Genomic DNA, 17,225 nt, shown 5'->3' with positions numbered 1-17,225 from the left:
AAGCTACCCTTGACTGCTTCTGCCTGCAATAGATTTCCTAAGCACTAGTGTTTTAATGAACAAGTAAAAAGAGAAACCTAATGTGCTTTCTGTATAATGGGTGTGCTCCTCTGTATAATGGTTGTGTTCCTTCTCTTATCCTAGTGTCTAAACTCTTCTCCATGCCTGGACCCCAAATAATATTCCTTTATATGCTGAGTGGTATCTAGAGAGTGGGAGAGGTTTAATAAATAACCTATCCCTAACGCGTACCCTAACCCTAACTCCTAAACTAACCCTAACACGTACCCTAATCCTAATTCGTAACCTAAATCGAGCCCTAACCCTAAAACAAGCCCTAACCCTATCCGTAACCCATGTCCTACGCCGTACGCTAACGGGTACCTGAACCACTACGCTAAGCCGTACCCTAACCCTAACCCTAACCCTGAGCTACCCTTGACTGCTTCTGCCTCCAATAGATTTCCTAAGCACTAGTGTTTTAAGGAACAGGTTACAAAGAGAATCCTCATGTGATTTCTTTATAATGGGTGTGTTCCTTATGTTATCCTAGTCTCTAAACTATTCTCCATGGCTGGACCCCAAATAATATTCCTTTACATGCTTTGTAGTACCTGGAGAGTGGGATAGGTTTAACAAATACCCTAAACGTAAAGTGTACCCTAACCCTAACCCCTATCGTAACACTAACACGTACCCTAATCCTAACCTGTACCCTAAACCGAGCCCTAACCCTAAAATTAACGCTAACCCTAACCCTAAAACATACCCTACGCCGTACCCTAACCCGTACACGAAACCGTACGCTAAGCCGTACCCTAACCCCAAACATAAACCTAAACCTAACAGTAAGCTACCCTTCACTGCTTCTGCCTCCAATAGATTTCCTAAGCACTAGTGTTTTAAGGAACAGTTTAAAAAGCGAATCCTAATGTGATTTGTGTATAATGGGTGTGTTCCCTATCTTATACTAGTCTCTAAACTCTTCTCCATGGCTGGACCAGAAATAATATTCCTTTACATGCTAAGTGGTATCTAGAGAGTGGGACAAGTTTAATAAATACCCTAACCCTAATGCATACCCTAACCCTAACCCTTACTCTAAACCTAACACGTTCCCTAATCCTAACCCGTACCCTACACCGAACCCTAACTCTAACCCTAACCCTAACACTAACCCTAAGCTACCCTGGACTGCTTCTGCCTCCAATAGATTTCCTAACCACTAGTGCTTTAAGGAACAGTTTAAAAAGAGAATCCTAATGTGCTTTCTGTATAATGGGTGTGTTCCTCTGTATAATGGGTGTGTTCCTTATCTTATCCTAGTGTCTAAACTCTTATCCATGCCTGGACCCAAAATAATATTCCTTTACGTGCTAAGTGGTATCTAGAGAGTGGGATAGGTTTAACAAATACCCTAACCCTAACACGTACCCTAACCCTAACCGCTACACTAACCCTAACGCGTACCCTAACCCTCACCCGTACCCTAAACCGGGCCCTAACCCTAAAACTAACCCTAACCCTAACCATAACCTGTACCCTACACCATACCCTAACCTGTACCCGAACACGTAGCCTAAGCTGCACCCTAAATCTAACCCCTAAAACTAACCCTAACCCTAACCCTAACCCTCAGCTTCCCTTGACTGCTTCTGCCTCCAATAGCTTTCCTAAGCACTAGTGTTTCAACGAACAGGTTAAAAAGAGAATCCTCATGTGATTTCTCTATAATGGGTGTGTTCCCTATCTTATCCTAGTCTCTAAACTCTTCTCCATGGCTGGACTTCCAATAATATTCCTTTACGTGCCATGTAGTATCTGGAGAGTGGAATAGGTTTAATAAATACCCTAACCGTAACGCGTACCCTAACCCTAACTCCTAACCTAACCCTCACACGTACCCTAATCCTAATTCGTACCCTAAATCGAGCCCTAACCCTAAAACAAACCCTAACCCTATCCGTAACCCATGTCCTACGCCGTACCCTAACGGGTACCCGAACCTGTACACTAAGCCGTACCCTAACCCTAACCCTAACCCTAAGCTACCCTTGACTGCTTCTGACTCCAATAGAGTTCCTAAGCACTAGTGTTTTAAGGAAGAGGTTACAAAAAGAATCCTCATGTGATTTCTTTATAATGGGTGTGTTCTTATGTTATGCTAGTCTCTAAACTCTTCTCCATGGCTGGACCCCAAATAATATTCCTTTACGTGCTATGTAGTATCGGGAGAGTGGGATAGGTTTAATAAATACCCTAACCGTAACGTGTACCCTAACCCTAACCCCTACCCTAACACGTACCCTAATCCTAACCTGTACCCTAAACCGAGCCCTAACCCTAAAAGTAACGCTAATCCTAACCCTAAACCATACCCTACGCAATACCCTAACCCGTACATGAAACCGTACGCTAAGCCGTACCCTAACCCCAACCATAAACCTAAACCAAACCCTAAGCTACCCTTGACTGCTTCTGCCTCCAATAGATTTCCTAAGCACTAGTGTTTTAAGGAACAGTTTAAAAAGCGAATCCTAATGTGATTTCTGTATAATGTGTGTGTTCCCTATCTTATCCTAGGCTCTAAACTCTTCTCCATGGCTGGACCAGAAATAATATTCCTTTACATGCTAAGTGGTATCTAGAGAGTGGGATAAGTTTAATAAATACCCTAACCCTAATGCATACCCTAACCCTAACTCTTACCCTAACCCTAACACGTACCCTAATCCTAACCCGTACCCTAAACCGAACCCTAACTCTAACCCTAACCCTAACACTAACCCTAAGCTACCCTGGACTGCTTCTGCCTCCAATAGATTTCCTAACCACTAGTGCTTTAAGGAACAGTTTAAAAAGAGAATCCTAATGTGATTTCTGTATAATGGGTGTGTTCCTTATCTTATCCTAATGTCTAAACCCTTCTCCATGGCTGAACACCGAATAATATTCCTTTACGTGCTAAGTGGTATCTAGAGAGTGGGGTTGGTGTGATAAATACACTAACCCTAATGCGTACCCTAACCCTAACTCCTACCCTAACCCTAACACGTACACTGATCATAACCCGTACCCTAAACCGAGCCCTAACCCTAAAACTAACCCTAACCCTAACCCTAACCTATACCCTACGCCGTTGCCTAACCCATACCTGAACCCTTACCCTAAGCCGTACCCTAAAACTTGCCCTAACCCTAACCCTAACCCTAAGCTTCCCTTGACTGCTTCTGCCTCCAATAGATTTCCTAAGAACTAGTGCTTTAAGGAACAGTTTATAAAGAGAATCCTCATGAGATTTCTTTATAATGGGTGTGTTCCTTATCTTATCCTAGTGTCTAAACACCTCTCCATTGCTGGACCCCAAATAAGATTCCCTTACGTGCTAAGTTGCATCTAGAGACTGGGATAGGTTTAATAAATAACCTAACCGTAATGCGTACCCTAACACTAAGCCCTACCCTAAACATAACCCATACCCTAATCTAAACCCATAACCTAAACCGAGCCCTAACCCTAAATCTAACCCTAACCCTAACCCTAACCCATACCCTATACCGTACCCTAACCCGTACCTGAAACCGTAACCTAAGCGATACCCTAACCCTAACCCTAACCCTAACCCTAACCCGAACGCTAAGCTACCCTTGACTGCTTCTGCCTCCAATAGATATCCTAATCACTTCTGTTTTAAGGAACAGTTTACAAAGTGAATCCTCATGTGATTTCGGTATAATGTGTGTTCCTTATCTTATCATAATGTCTGAACTCTTCTCCATGGCTGGACCCCGAATATTATTCCACTACGTGATGAGTGCTATCTAGAGAGTGGGATAGGTTTAATAAATACCCTAACCCTAACGCGTACCCCAACCCTAACCCCTACCCTAAACCTAACATGTTCCTTAATCCTAACCCGTACCCTAAACGAGCCCTAACCCTAAAACTAACCCTAACCCTAACCCTAACCCATAACCTAGGCCGTACCTTAACCCGTAAACGAAGCCGCACCCTAACCCTAACCCTAAGCTACCCTTGACTGCTTCTGCCTGCAATAGATTTCCTAAGCACTAGTGTTTTAATGAACAAGTAAAAAGAGAAACCTAATGTGCTTTCGGTATAATGGGTGTGCTCCTCTGTATAATGGGTGTGTTCCTTATCTTATCCTAGTGTCTAAACTCTTCTCCATGCCTGGAACCCAAATAATATTCCTTTATATGCTGAGTGGTATCTAGAGAGTGGGAGAGGTTTAATAAATAACCTATCCCTAACGCGTACACTAACCCTAACTCCTACACTAACCCTAACACGTACCCTAATCCTAATTCGTAACCTAAATCGAGCCCTAACCCTAAAACAAACCCTAACCCTATCCGTAACCCATGTCCTACGCCGTACCCTAACGGGTACCTGAACCACTACGATAAGCCGTACCCTAACCCTAACACTAACCCTAAGCTACCCTTGACTGCTTCTGCCTCCAATAGATTTCCTAAGCACTAGTGTTTTAAGGAACAGGTTACAAAGAGAATCCTCATGTGATTTCTTTATAATGGGTGTGTTCCTTATGTTATCCTAGTCTCTAAACTATTCCCCATGGCTGGACCCCAAATAATATTCCTTTACATGCTTTGTAGTACCTGGAGAGTGGGATAGGTTTAACAAATACCCTAAACGTAAAGTGTACCCTAACCCTAACCCCTACACTAACACGTACCCTAATCCTACCCTGTACCCTAAACCGAGCCCTAACCTTAAAAGTAACGCTAACCCTAACCCTAAACCATACCCTACGCCATACCCTAACCCGTACATGAAACCGTACACTAAGCCGTACCCTAACCCTAACCATAAACCTAAACCTAACCCTAAGCTACCCTTGACTGCTTCTGCCTCCAATAGATTTCCTAAGCACTAGTGTTTTTTTTTTATTAAATCCCAATGCCCAGTTTTTGTTGTTTTTCAGGGGGTTTGGGTAGGGGAGGCCAATTTCAGTATTTTATTATTATTCTTATTTTTTAATTTTTTTTTTTTAATTTTTGTCTGTGTCGGGTCTTCGTTTCTGTGCAAGGGCTTTCTCTAGTTGGGGCAAGTGGGGGCCACTCTTCATCGCGGTGCGCGGGCCTCTCACTATCGCGGCCTCTCTTATTGCGGAGCACAGGCTCCAGGCGCGCAGGCTCAGTAGTTGTGGTTCACGGGCCTAGTTGCTCCGCGGCATGTGGGATCTTCCCAGACCAGGGCTCGAACCCGTGTCCCCTGCATTGGCAGGCAGATTCTCAACCACTGCGCCACCAGGGAAGCCCCAGCACTAGTGTTTTAAGGAACAGTTTAAAAACCGAATCCTAATGTGATTTCTGTATAATGGGTGTGTTCCCTATCTTATCCTAGGCTCTAAACTCTTCTCCATGGCTGGACCAGAAATAATATTCCTTTACATGCTAAGTGGTATCTAGAGAGTGGGATAAGTTTAATAAATACCCTAACCCTAATGCATACCCTAACCCTAAACCTTACCCTAACCCTAACACGTACCCTAATCCTAACCCGTACCCTAAACCGAACCCTAACTCTAACCCTAACCCTAACATTAACCCTAAGCTACCCTGGACTGCTTCTGCCTCCAATAGATTTCCTAACCACTAGTGCTTTAAGGAACAGTTTAAAAAGAGAATCCTAATGTGATTTCTGTATAATGGGTGGGTTCCTTATCTTATCCTAATGTCTAAACCCTTCTCCATGGCTGAACCCCGAATAATATTCCTTTACGTGCTAAGTGGTATCTAGAGAGTGGGATTGGTGTGATAAATACACTAACCCTAATGCGTACCCTAACCCTAACTCCTACCCTAACCCTAACACGTACACTGATCATAAACCGTACCCTAAACCGAGCCCTAACCCTAAAACTAACCCTAACCCTAACCCTAACCTATACCCTACGCCGTTGCCTAACCCATAACTGAACCCTTACCCTAAGCCGTACCCTAAAACTTGCCCTAACCCTAACCGTAACCCTAAGCTTCCCTTGACTGCTTCTGCCTCCAATAGATTTCCTAAGAACTAGTGCTTTAAGGAACAGGTTAAAAAGAGAATCCTAATGTGATTTCTGTATAATGGATGTGTTGCTTATCTTATCCTAGTGTCTAAACTCTTCTCTATGGCTGGACCCCAAATAATATTCCTTTACATGCTAAGTGGTATCTAGAGAGTGGGATAGGTTTAATAAATAACCTAACCCTAACACGTACCCTAACCCTAACCCTAACCCTAACCCTATCCTAACCCATATCTGAACCCGTACCCTAAGCCGTACCCTAAAACTTACCCTAACCCTAACCCTAAGCGTCCCTTGACTGATTTTGCCTCCAATAGATTTCCTAAGCAATACTGCTTTAAGGAACAGGTTAAAAAGAGAATCCTCATGTGATTTCTTAAAATGGGTGTGTTACTAATCTTATTCTTGTGTCTAAACTCTTCTCCATGACTGGACCTCAAATAATATTCTTTTTCGTCCTATGTAGTATCTGGAGAGTGGGATAGGTTTAATAAATACCCTAACCGTAACGTGTATCCTAACCCTAACCCCTACCCGAAAACTAACACGTACCCTAATACTACCCTGTACCATAAACCGAGACCTAAGCCTAAAACTAACCCTAACCCTAACCCTAAACCATACACTACGCCGTACCCTAACCCGTACCCAAAACCATACGCTAAGCCGTACCCTAACCCCAACCATAAACCTAAACCTAACCCTAAGCTACCCTTGACTGCTTCTGCCTCCAATAGATTTCCTAAGCACTAGTCTTTTATGGAACAGGTTAAAAAGAGAATCCTCATGAGATTTCTTTATAATGGGTGTGTTCCTTATCTTATCCTAGTGTCTAAACACCTCTCCATTGCTGGACCCCAAATAAGATTCCCTTACATGCTAAGTTGCATCTAGAGACTGGGATAGGTTTAATAAATAACCTAACCGTAATGCGTACCCTAACACTAAGCCCTACCCTAAACATAACCCATACCCTAATCTAAACCCATAACCTAAACCGAGCCCTAACCCTAAATCTAACCCTAACCCTAACCCTAACCCATACCCTATACCGTACCCTAACCCGTACCTGAAACCGTAACCTAAGCCATACCCTAACCCTAACCCTAACCCTAACCCTAACCCGAACGCTAAGCTACCCTTGACTGCTTCTGCCTCCACTAGATATCCTAATCACTACTGTTTTAAGGAAAAGTTTACAAAGTGAATCCTCATGTGATTTTGGTATAATGTGTGTGTTCCTTATCTTATCATAATGTCTCAACTCTTCTCCATGGCTGGACCCCGAATATTATTCCACTACGTGATGAGTGCTATCTAGAGAGTGGGATAGGTTTAATAAATACCCTAACCCTAACGCGTACCCCAACCCTAACCCCTACCCTAACCCTAACATGTTCCTTAATCCTAACCCGTACCCTAAACGAGCCCTAACCCTAAAACTAACCCTAACCCTAACCCTAACCCATAACCTAGGCCGTACCCTATCCCGTAAAGGAAGCCGCACCCTAACCCTAACCCTAAGCTACCCTTGACTGCTTCTGCCTGCAATAGATTTCCTAAGCACTAGTGTTTTAATGAACAAGTAAAAAGAGAAACCTAATGTGCTTTCTGTATAATGGGTGTGCTCCTCTGTATAATGGTTGTGTTCCTTCTCTTATCCTAGTGTCTAAACTCTTCTCCATGCCTGGACCCCAAATAATATTCCTTTATATGCTGAGTGGTATCTAGAGAGTGGGAGAGGTTTAATAAATAACCTATCCCTAACGCGTACCCTAACCCTAACTCCTAAACTAACCCTAACACGTACCCTAATCCTAATTCGTAACCTAAATCGAGCCCTAACCCTAAAACAAACCCTAACCCTATCCGTAACCCATGTCCTACGCCGTACGCTAACGGGTACCTGAACCACTACGATAAGCCGTACCCTAACCCTAACCCTAACCCTAAGCTACCCTTGACTGCTTCTGCCTCCAATAGATTTCCTAAGCACTAGTGTTTTAAGGAACAGGTTACAAAGAGAATCCTCATGTGATTTCTTTATAATGGGGGTGTTCCTTATGTTATCCTAGTCTCTAAACTATTCTCCATGGCTGGACCCCAAATAATATTCCTTTACATGCTTTGTAGTACCTGGAGAGTGGGATAGGTTTAACAAATAGCCTAAACGTAAAGTGTACCCTAACCCTAACCCCTATCCTAACACTAACACGTACCCTAATCCTAACCTCAACCCTAAACCGAGCCCTAACCCTAAAATTAACGCTAACCCTAACCCTAAAACATACCCTACGCCGTACCCTAACCCGTACACGAAACCGTACGCTAAGCCGTAACCTAACCCCAACCATAAACCTAAACCTAACCCTAAGCTACCCTTCACTGATTCTGCCTCCAATAGATTTCCTAAGCACTAGTGTTTTAAGGAACAGTTTAAAAAGCGAATCCTAATGTGATTTGTGTATAATGGGTGTGTTCCCTATCTTATACTAGTCTCTAAACTCTTCTCCATGGCTGGACCAGAAATAATATTCCTTTACATGCTAAGTGGTATCTAGAGAGTGGGACAAGTTTAATAAATACCCTAACCCTAATGCATACCCTAACCCTAACCCTTACTCTAAACCGAACACGTTCCCTAATCCTAACCCGTACCCTACACCGAACCCTAACTCTAACCCTAACCCTAACACTAACCCTAAGCTACCCTGGACTGCTTCTGCCTCCAATAGATTTCCTAACCACTAGTGCTTTAAGGAACAGTTTAAAAAGAGAATCCTAATGTGCTTTCTGTATAATGGGTGTGTTCCTCTGTATAATGGGTGTGTTCCTTATCTTATCCTAGTGTCTAAACTCTTATCCATGCCTGGACCCAAAATAATATTCCTTTACGTGCTAAGTGGTATCTAGAGAGTGGGATAGGTTTAACAAATACCCTAACCCTAACACGTAACCTAACCCTAACCGCTACACTAACCCTAACGCGTACCCTAACCCTCACCCGTACCCTAAACCGGGCCCTAACCCTAAAACTAACCCTAACCCTAACCATAACCTGTACCCTACACCATACCCTAACCTGTACCCGAACACGTAGCCTAAGCTGTACCCTAAATCTAACCCCTAAAACTAACCCTAACCCTAACCCTAACCCTCAGCTTCCCTTGACTGCTTCTGCCTCCAATAGCTTTCCTAAGCACTAGTGTTTCAACGAACAGGTTAAAAAGAGAATCCTCATGTGATTTCTCTATAATGGGTGTGTTCCCTATCTTATCCTAGTCTCTAAACTCTTCTCCATGGCTGGACCTCCAATAATATTCCTTTACGTGCCATGTAGTATCTGGAGAGTGGAATAGGTTTAATAAATACACTAACCGTAACGCGTACCCTAACCCTAACTCCTAACCTAACCCTCACACGTACCCTAATCCTAATTCGTACCCTAAATCGAGCCCTAACCCTAAAACAAACCCTAACCCTATCCGTAACCCATGTCCTACGCCGTACCCTAACGGGTACCCGAACCTGTACACTAAGCCGTACCCTAACCCTAACCCTAACCCTAAGCTACCCTTGACTGCTTCTGACTCCAATAGAGTTCCTAAGCACTAGTGTTTTAAGGAAGAGGTTACAAAAAGAATCCTCATGTGATTTCTTTATAATGGGTGTGTTCTTATGTTATCCTAGTCTCTAAACTCTTCTCCATGGCTGGACCCCAAATAATATTCCTTTACGTGCTATGTAGTATCGGGAGAGTGGGATAGGTTTAATAAATACCCTAACCGTAACGTGTACCCTAACCCTAACCCCTACCCTAACACGTACCCTAATCCTAACCTGTACCCTAAACCAAGCCCTAACCCTAAAAGTAACGCTAACCCTAAACCTAAACCATACCCTACGCAATACCCTAACCCGTACATGAAACCGTACGCTAAGCCGTACCCTAACCCCAACCATAAACCTAAACCAAACCCTAAGCTACCCTTGACTGCTTCTGCCTCCAATAGATTTCCTAAGCACTAGTGTTTTAAGGAACAGTTTAAAAAGCGAATCCTAATGTGATTTCTGTATAATGTGTGTGTTCCCTATCTTATCCTAGGCTCTAAACTCTTCTCCATGGCTGGACCAGAAATAATATTCCTTTACATGCTAAGTGGTATCTAGAGAGTGGGATAAGTTTAATAAATACCCTAACCCTAATGCATACCCTAACCCTAACTCTTACCCTAACCCTAACACGTACCCTAATCCTAACCCGTACCCTAAACCGAACCCTAACTCTAACCCTAACCCTAACACTAACCCTAAGCTACCCTGGACTGCTTCTGCCTCCAATAGATTTCCTAACCACTAGTGCTTTAAGGAACAGTTTAAAAAGAGAATCCTAATGTGATTTCTGTATAATGGGTGTGTTCCTTATCTTATCCTAATGTCTAAACCCTTCTCCATGGCTGAACACCAAATAATATTCCTTTACGTGCTAAGTGGTATCTAGAGAGTGGGGTTGGTGTGATAAAAACACTAACCCTAATGCCTACCCTAACCCTAACTCCTACCCTAACCCTAACACGTACACTGATCATAACCCGTACCCTAAACCGAGCCCTAACCCTAAAACTAACCCTAACCCTAACCCTAACCTATACCCTACGCCGTTGCCTAACCCATACCTGAACCCTTACCCTAAGCCGTACCCTAAAACTTGCCCTAACCCTAACGCTAACCCTAAGCTTCCCTTGACTGCTTCTGCCTCCAATAGATTTCCTAAGAACTAGTGCTTTAAGGAACAGTTTATAAAGAGAATCCTCATGAGATTTCTTTATAATGGGTGTGTTCCTTATCTTATCCTAGTGTCTAAACACCTCTCCATTGCTGGACCCCAAATAAGATCCCCTTACATGCTAAGTTGCATCTAGAGACTGGGATAGGTTTAATAAATAACCTAACCGTAATGCGTACCCTAACACTAAGCCCTACCCTAAACATAACCCATACCCTAATCTAAACCCATAACCTAAACCGAGCCCTAACCCTAAATCTAACCTTAACCCTAACCCTAACCCATACCCTATACCGTACCCTAACCCGTACCTGAAACCGTAACCTAAGCCATACCCTAACCCTAACCCTAACCCTAACCCTAACCCGAACGCTAAGCTACCCTTGACTGCTTCTGCCTCCAATAGATATCCTAATCACTACTGTTTTAAGGAACAGTTTACAAAGTGAATCCTCATGTGATTTCGGTATAATGTGTGTGTTCCTTATCTTATCATAATGTCTGGACTCTTCTCCATGGCTGGACCCCGAATATTATTCCACTACGTGATGAGTGCTATCTAGAGAGTGGGATAGGTTTAATAAATACCCTAACCCTAACGCGTACCCCAACCCTAACCCCTACCCTAACCCTAACATGTTCCTTAATCCTAACCCGTACCCTAAACGAGCCCTAACCCTAAAACTAACCCTAACCCTAACCCTAACCCATAACCTAGGCCGTACCCTAACCCGTAAAGGAAGCCGCACCCTAACCCTAACCCTAAGCTACCCTTGACTGCTTCTGCCTGCAATAGATTTGCTAAGCACAAGTGTTTTAATGAACAAGTAAAAAGAGAAACCTAATGTGCTTTCTGTATAATGGGTGTGCTCCTCCGTATAATGGTTGTGTTCCTTCTCTTATCCTAGTGTCTAAACTCTTCTCCATGCCTGGACCCCAAATAATATTCCTTTATATGCTGAGTGGTATCTAGAGAGTGGGAGAGGTTTAATAAATAACCTATCCCTAACGCGTACCCTAACCCTAACTCCTAAACTAACCCTAACACGTACCCTAATCCTAATTCGTAACCTAAATCGAGCCCTAACCCTAAAACAAACCCTAACCCTATCCGTAACCCATGTCCTACGCCGTACGCTAACGGGTACCTGAACCACTACGATAAGCCGTACCCTAACCCTAACCCTAACCCTAAGCTACCCTTGACTGCTTCTGCCTCCAATAGATTTCCTAAGCACTAGTGTTTTAAGGAACAGGTTACAAAGAGAATCCTCATGTGATTTCTTTATAATGGGGGTGTTCCTTATGTTATCCTAGTCTCTAAACTATTCTCCATGGCTGGACCCCAAATAATATTCCTTTACATGCTTTGTAGTACCTGGAGAGTGGGATAGGTTTAACAAATACCCTAAACGTAAAGTGTACCCTAACCCTAACCCCTATCGTAACACTAACACGTACCCTAATCCTAACCTGTACCCTAAACCGAGCCCTAACCCTAAAATTAACGCTAACCCTAACCCCTAAAACATACCCTACGCCGTACCCTAACCCGTACACGAAACCGTACGCTAAGCCGTACCCTAAACCCAACCATAAACCTAAACCTAACCCTAAGCTACCCTTCACTGCTTCTGCCTCCAATAGATTTCCTAAGCACTAGTGTTTTAAGGAACAGTTTAAAAAGCGAATCCTAATGTGATTTGTGTATAATGGGTGTGTTCCCTATCTTATACTAGTCTCTAAACTCTTCTCCATGGCTGGACCAAAAATAATATTTCTTTACATGCTAAGTGGTATCTAGAGAGTGGGACAAGTTTAATAAATACCCTAACCCTAATGCATACCCTAACCCTAACCCTTACTCTAAACCGAACACGTTCCCTAATCCTAACCCGTACCCTACACCGAACCCTAACTCTAACCCTAACCCTAACACTAACCCTAAGCTACCCTGGACTGCTTCTGCCTCCAATAGATTTCCCTAACCACTAGTGCTTTAAGGAACAGTTTAAAAAGAGAATCCTAATGTGCTTTCTGTATAATGGTGTGTTCCTCTGTATAATGGGTGTGTTCCTTATCTTATCCTAGTGTCTAAACTCTTATCCATGCCTGGACCCAAAATAATATTCCTTTACGTGCTAAGTGGTATCTAGAGAGTGGGATAGGTTTAACAAATACCCTAACCCTAACACGTACCCTAACCCTAACCGCTACACTAACCCTAACGCGTACCCTAACCCTCACCCGTACCCTAAACCGGGCCCTAACCCTAAAACTAACCCTAACCCTAACCATAACCTGTACCCTACACCATACCCTAACCTGTACCCGAACACGTAGCCTAAGCTGTACCCTAAATCTAACCCCTAAAACTAACCCTAACCCTAACCCTAACCCTAACCCTCAGCTTCCCTCTGACTGCTTCTGCCTCCAATAGCTTTCCTAAGCACTAGTGTTTCAACGAACAGGTTAAAAGAGAATCCTCATGTGATTTCTCTATAATGGGTGTGTTCCCTATCTTATCCTAGTCTCTAAACTCTTCTCCATGGCTGGACTTCCAATAATATTCCTTTACGTGCCATGTAGTATCTGGAGAGTGGAATAGGTTTAATAAATACCCTAACCGTAACGCGCTACCCTAACCCCTAACTCCTAACCTAACCCTCACACGTACCCTAATCCTAATTCGTACCCCTAAATCGAAGCCCTAACCTAAAACAAACCCTAACCCTATCCGTAACCCATGTCCTACGCCGTACCCTAACGGGTACCCGAACCTGTACACTAAGCCGTACCCTAACCCTAACCCTAACCCTAAGCTACCCTTGACTGCTTCTGACTCCAATAGAGTTCCTAAGCACTAGTGTTTTAAGGAAGAGGTTACAAAAAAGAATCCTCATGTGATTTCTTTATAATGGGTGTGTTCTTATGTTATCCTAGTCTCTAAACTCTTCTCCATGGCTGGACCCCAAATAATATTCCTTTACGTGCTATGTAGTATCGGGAGAGTGGGATAGGTTTAATAAATACCCTAACCGTAACGTGTACCCTAACCCTAACCCCTACCCTAACACGTACCCTAATCCTAACCTGTACCCTAAACCGAGCCCTAACCCTAAAAGTAACGCTAACCCTAACCCTAAACCATACCCTACGCAATACCCTAACCCATACATGAAACCGTACGCTAAGCCGTACCCTAAACCCCAACCATAAACCTAAACCAAACCCTAAGCTACCCTTGACTGCTTCTGCCTCCAATAGATTTCCTAAGCACTAGTGTTTTAAGTTTAAAAAGCGAATCCTAATGTGATTTCTGTATAATGTGTGTGTTCCCTATCTTATCCTAGGCTCTAAACTCTTCTCCATGGCTGGACCAGAAATAATATTCCTTTACATGCTAAGTGGTATCTAGAGAGTGGGATAAGTTTAATAAATACCCTAACCCTAATGCATACCCTAACCCTAACTCTTACCCTAACCCTAACACGTACCCTAATCCTAACCCGTACCCTAAACCGAACCCTAACTCTAACCCTAACCCTAACACTAACCCTAAGCTACCCTGGACTGCTTCTGCCTCCAATAGATTTCCTAACCACTAGTGCTTTAAGGAACAGTTTAAAAAGAGAATCCTAATGTGATTTCTGTATAATGGGTGTGTTCCTTATCTTATCCTAATGTCTAAACCCTTCTCCATGGCTGAACACCGAATAATATTCCTTTACGTGCTAAGTGGTATCTAGAGAGTGGGGTTGGTGTGATAAATACACTAACCCTAATGCGTACCCTAACCCTAACTCCTACCCTAACCCTAACACGTACACTGATCATAACCCGTACCCCAAACCGAGCCCTAACCCTAAAACTAACCCTAACCCTAACCCTAACCTATACCCTACGCCGTTGCCTAACCCATACCTGAACCCTTACCCTAAGCCGTACCCTAAAACTTGCCCTAACCCTAACCCTAACCCTAAGCTTCCCTTGACTGCTTCTGCCTCCAATAGATTTCCTAAGAACTAGTGCTTTAAGGAACAGTTTATAAAGAGAATCCTCATGAGATTTCTTTATAATGGGTGTCTTCCTTATCTTATCCTAGTGTCTAAACACCTCTCCATTGCTGGACCCCAAATAAGATTCCCTTACATGCTAAGTTGCATCTAGAGACTGGGATAGGTTTAATAAATAACCTAACCGTAATGCGTACCCTAACACTAAGCCCTACCCTAAACATAACCCATACCCTAATCTAAACCCATAACCTAAACAGAGCCCTAACCCTAAATCTAACCCTAACCCTAACCCTAACCCATACCCTATACCGTACCCTAAACCGTACCTGAAACCGTAACCTAAGCGATACCCTAACCCTAACCCTAACCCTAACCCTAACCCTAACCCGAACGCTAAGCTACCCTTGACTGCTTCTGCCTCCAATAGATATCCTAATCACTACTGTTTTAAGGAACAGTTTACAAAGTGAATCCTCATGTGATTTCGGTATAATGTGTGTGTTCCTTATCTTATCATAATGTCTGAACTCTTCTCCATGGCTGGACCCCGAATATTATTCCACTACGTGATGAGTGCTATCTAGAGAGTGGGATAGGTTTAATAAATACCCTAACCCTAACGCATACCCCAACCCTAACCCCTACCCTAACCCTAACATGTTCCTTAATCCTAACCCGTACCCTAAACGAGCCCTAACCCTAAAACTAACCCTAACCCTAACCCTAACCCATAACCTAGGCCGTACCCTAACCCGTAAAGGAAGCCGCACCCTAACCCTAACCCTAAGCTACCCTTGACTGCTTCTGCCTGCAATAGATTTCCTAAGCACTAGTGTTTTAATGAACAAGTAAAAAGAGAAACCTAATGTGCTTTCTGTATAATGGGTGTGCTCCTCTGTATAATGGTTGTGTTCCTTCTCTTATCCTAGTGTCTAAACTCTTCTCCATGCCTGGACCCCAAATAATATTCCTTTATATGCTGAGTGGTATCTAGAGAGTGGGAGATGTTTAATAAATAACCTATCCCTAACGCGTACCCTAACCCTAACTCCTAATCTAACCCTAACACGTACCCTAATCCTAATTCGTAACCTAAATCGAACCCTAACCCTAAAACAAACCCTAACCCTATCCGTAACCCATGTCCTACGCCGTACGCTAACGGGTACCTGAACCACTACGATAAGCCGTACCCTAACCCTAACCCTAACCCTAAGCTACCCTTGACTGCTTCTGCTTCCAATAGATTTCCTAAGCACTAGTGTTTTAAGGAACAGGTTACAAAGAGAATCCTCATGTGATTTCTTTATAATGGGGGTGTTCCTTATGTTATCCTAGTCTCTAAACTATTCTCCATGGCTGGACCCCAAATAATATTCCTTTACATGCTTTGTAGTACCTGGAGAGTGGGATAGGTTTAACAAATACCCTAAACGTAAAGTGTACCCTAACCCTAACCCCTATCCTAACACTAACACGTACCCTAATCCTAACCTGTACCCTAAACCGAGCCCTAACCCTAAAATTAACGCTAACCCTAACCCTAAAACATACCCTACGCCGTACCCTAACCCGTACACGAAACCGTACGGTAAGCCGTACCCTAACCCCAACCAAAAACCTAAACCTAACCCTAAGCTACCCTTCACTGCTTCTGCCTCCAATAGATTTCCTAAGCACTAGTGTTTTAAGGAACAGTTTAAAAAGCGAATCCTAATGTGATTTCTGTATAATGGGTGTGTTCCCTATCTTATACTAGTCTCTAAACTCTTCTCCATGGCTGGACCAGAAATAATATTCCTTTACATGCTAAGTGGTATCTAGAGAGTGGGACAAGTTTAATAAATACCCTAACCCTAATGCATACCCTAACCCTAACCCTTACTCTAAACCGAACACGTTCCCTAATCCTAACCCGTACCCTACACCGAACCCTAACTCTAACCCTAACCCTAACACTAACCCTAAGCTACCCTGGACTGCTTCTGCCTCCAATAGATTTCCTAACCACTAGTGCTTTAAGGAACAGTTTAAAAAGAGAATCCTAATGTGATTTCTGTATAATGGGTGTGTTCCTTATCTTATCCTAATGTCTAAACCCTTCTCCATGGCTGAACACCGAATAATATTCCTTTACGTGCTAAGTGGTATCTAGAGAGTGGGGTTGGTGTGATAAATACACTAACCCTAATGCGTACCCTAACCCTAACTCCTACCCTAACCCTAACACGTACACTGATCATAACCCGTACCCCAAACCGAGCCCTAACCCTAAAACTAACCCTAACCCTAACCCTAACCTATACCCTACGCCGTTGCCTAACCCATACCTGAACCCTTACCCTAAGCCGTACCCTAAAACTTG

This window comes from Balaenoptera acutorostrata, chromosome 4 (assembly GCF_949987535.1).
Source record: "Balaenoptera acutorostrata chromosome 4, mBalAcu1.1, whole genome shotgun sequence".
Taxonomy (NCBI): Eukaryota; Metazoa; Chordata; class Mammalia; order Artiodactyla; family Balaenopteridae; genus Balaenoptera; species Balaenoptera acutorostrata.
This window is presented reverse-complemented; position numbering follows the sequence as displayed.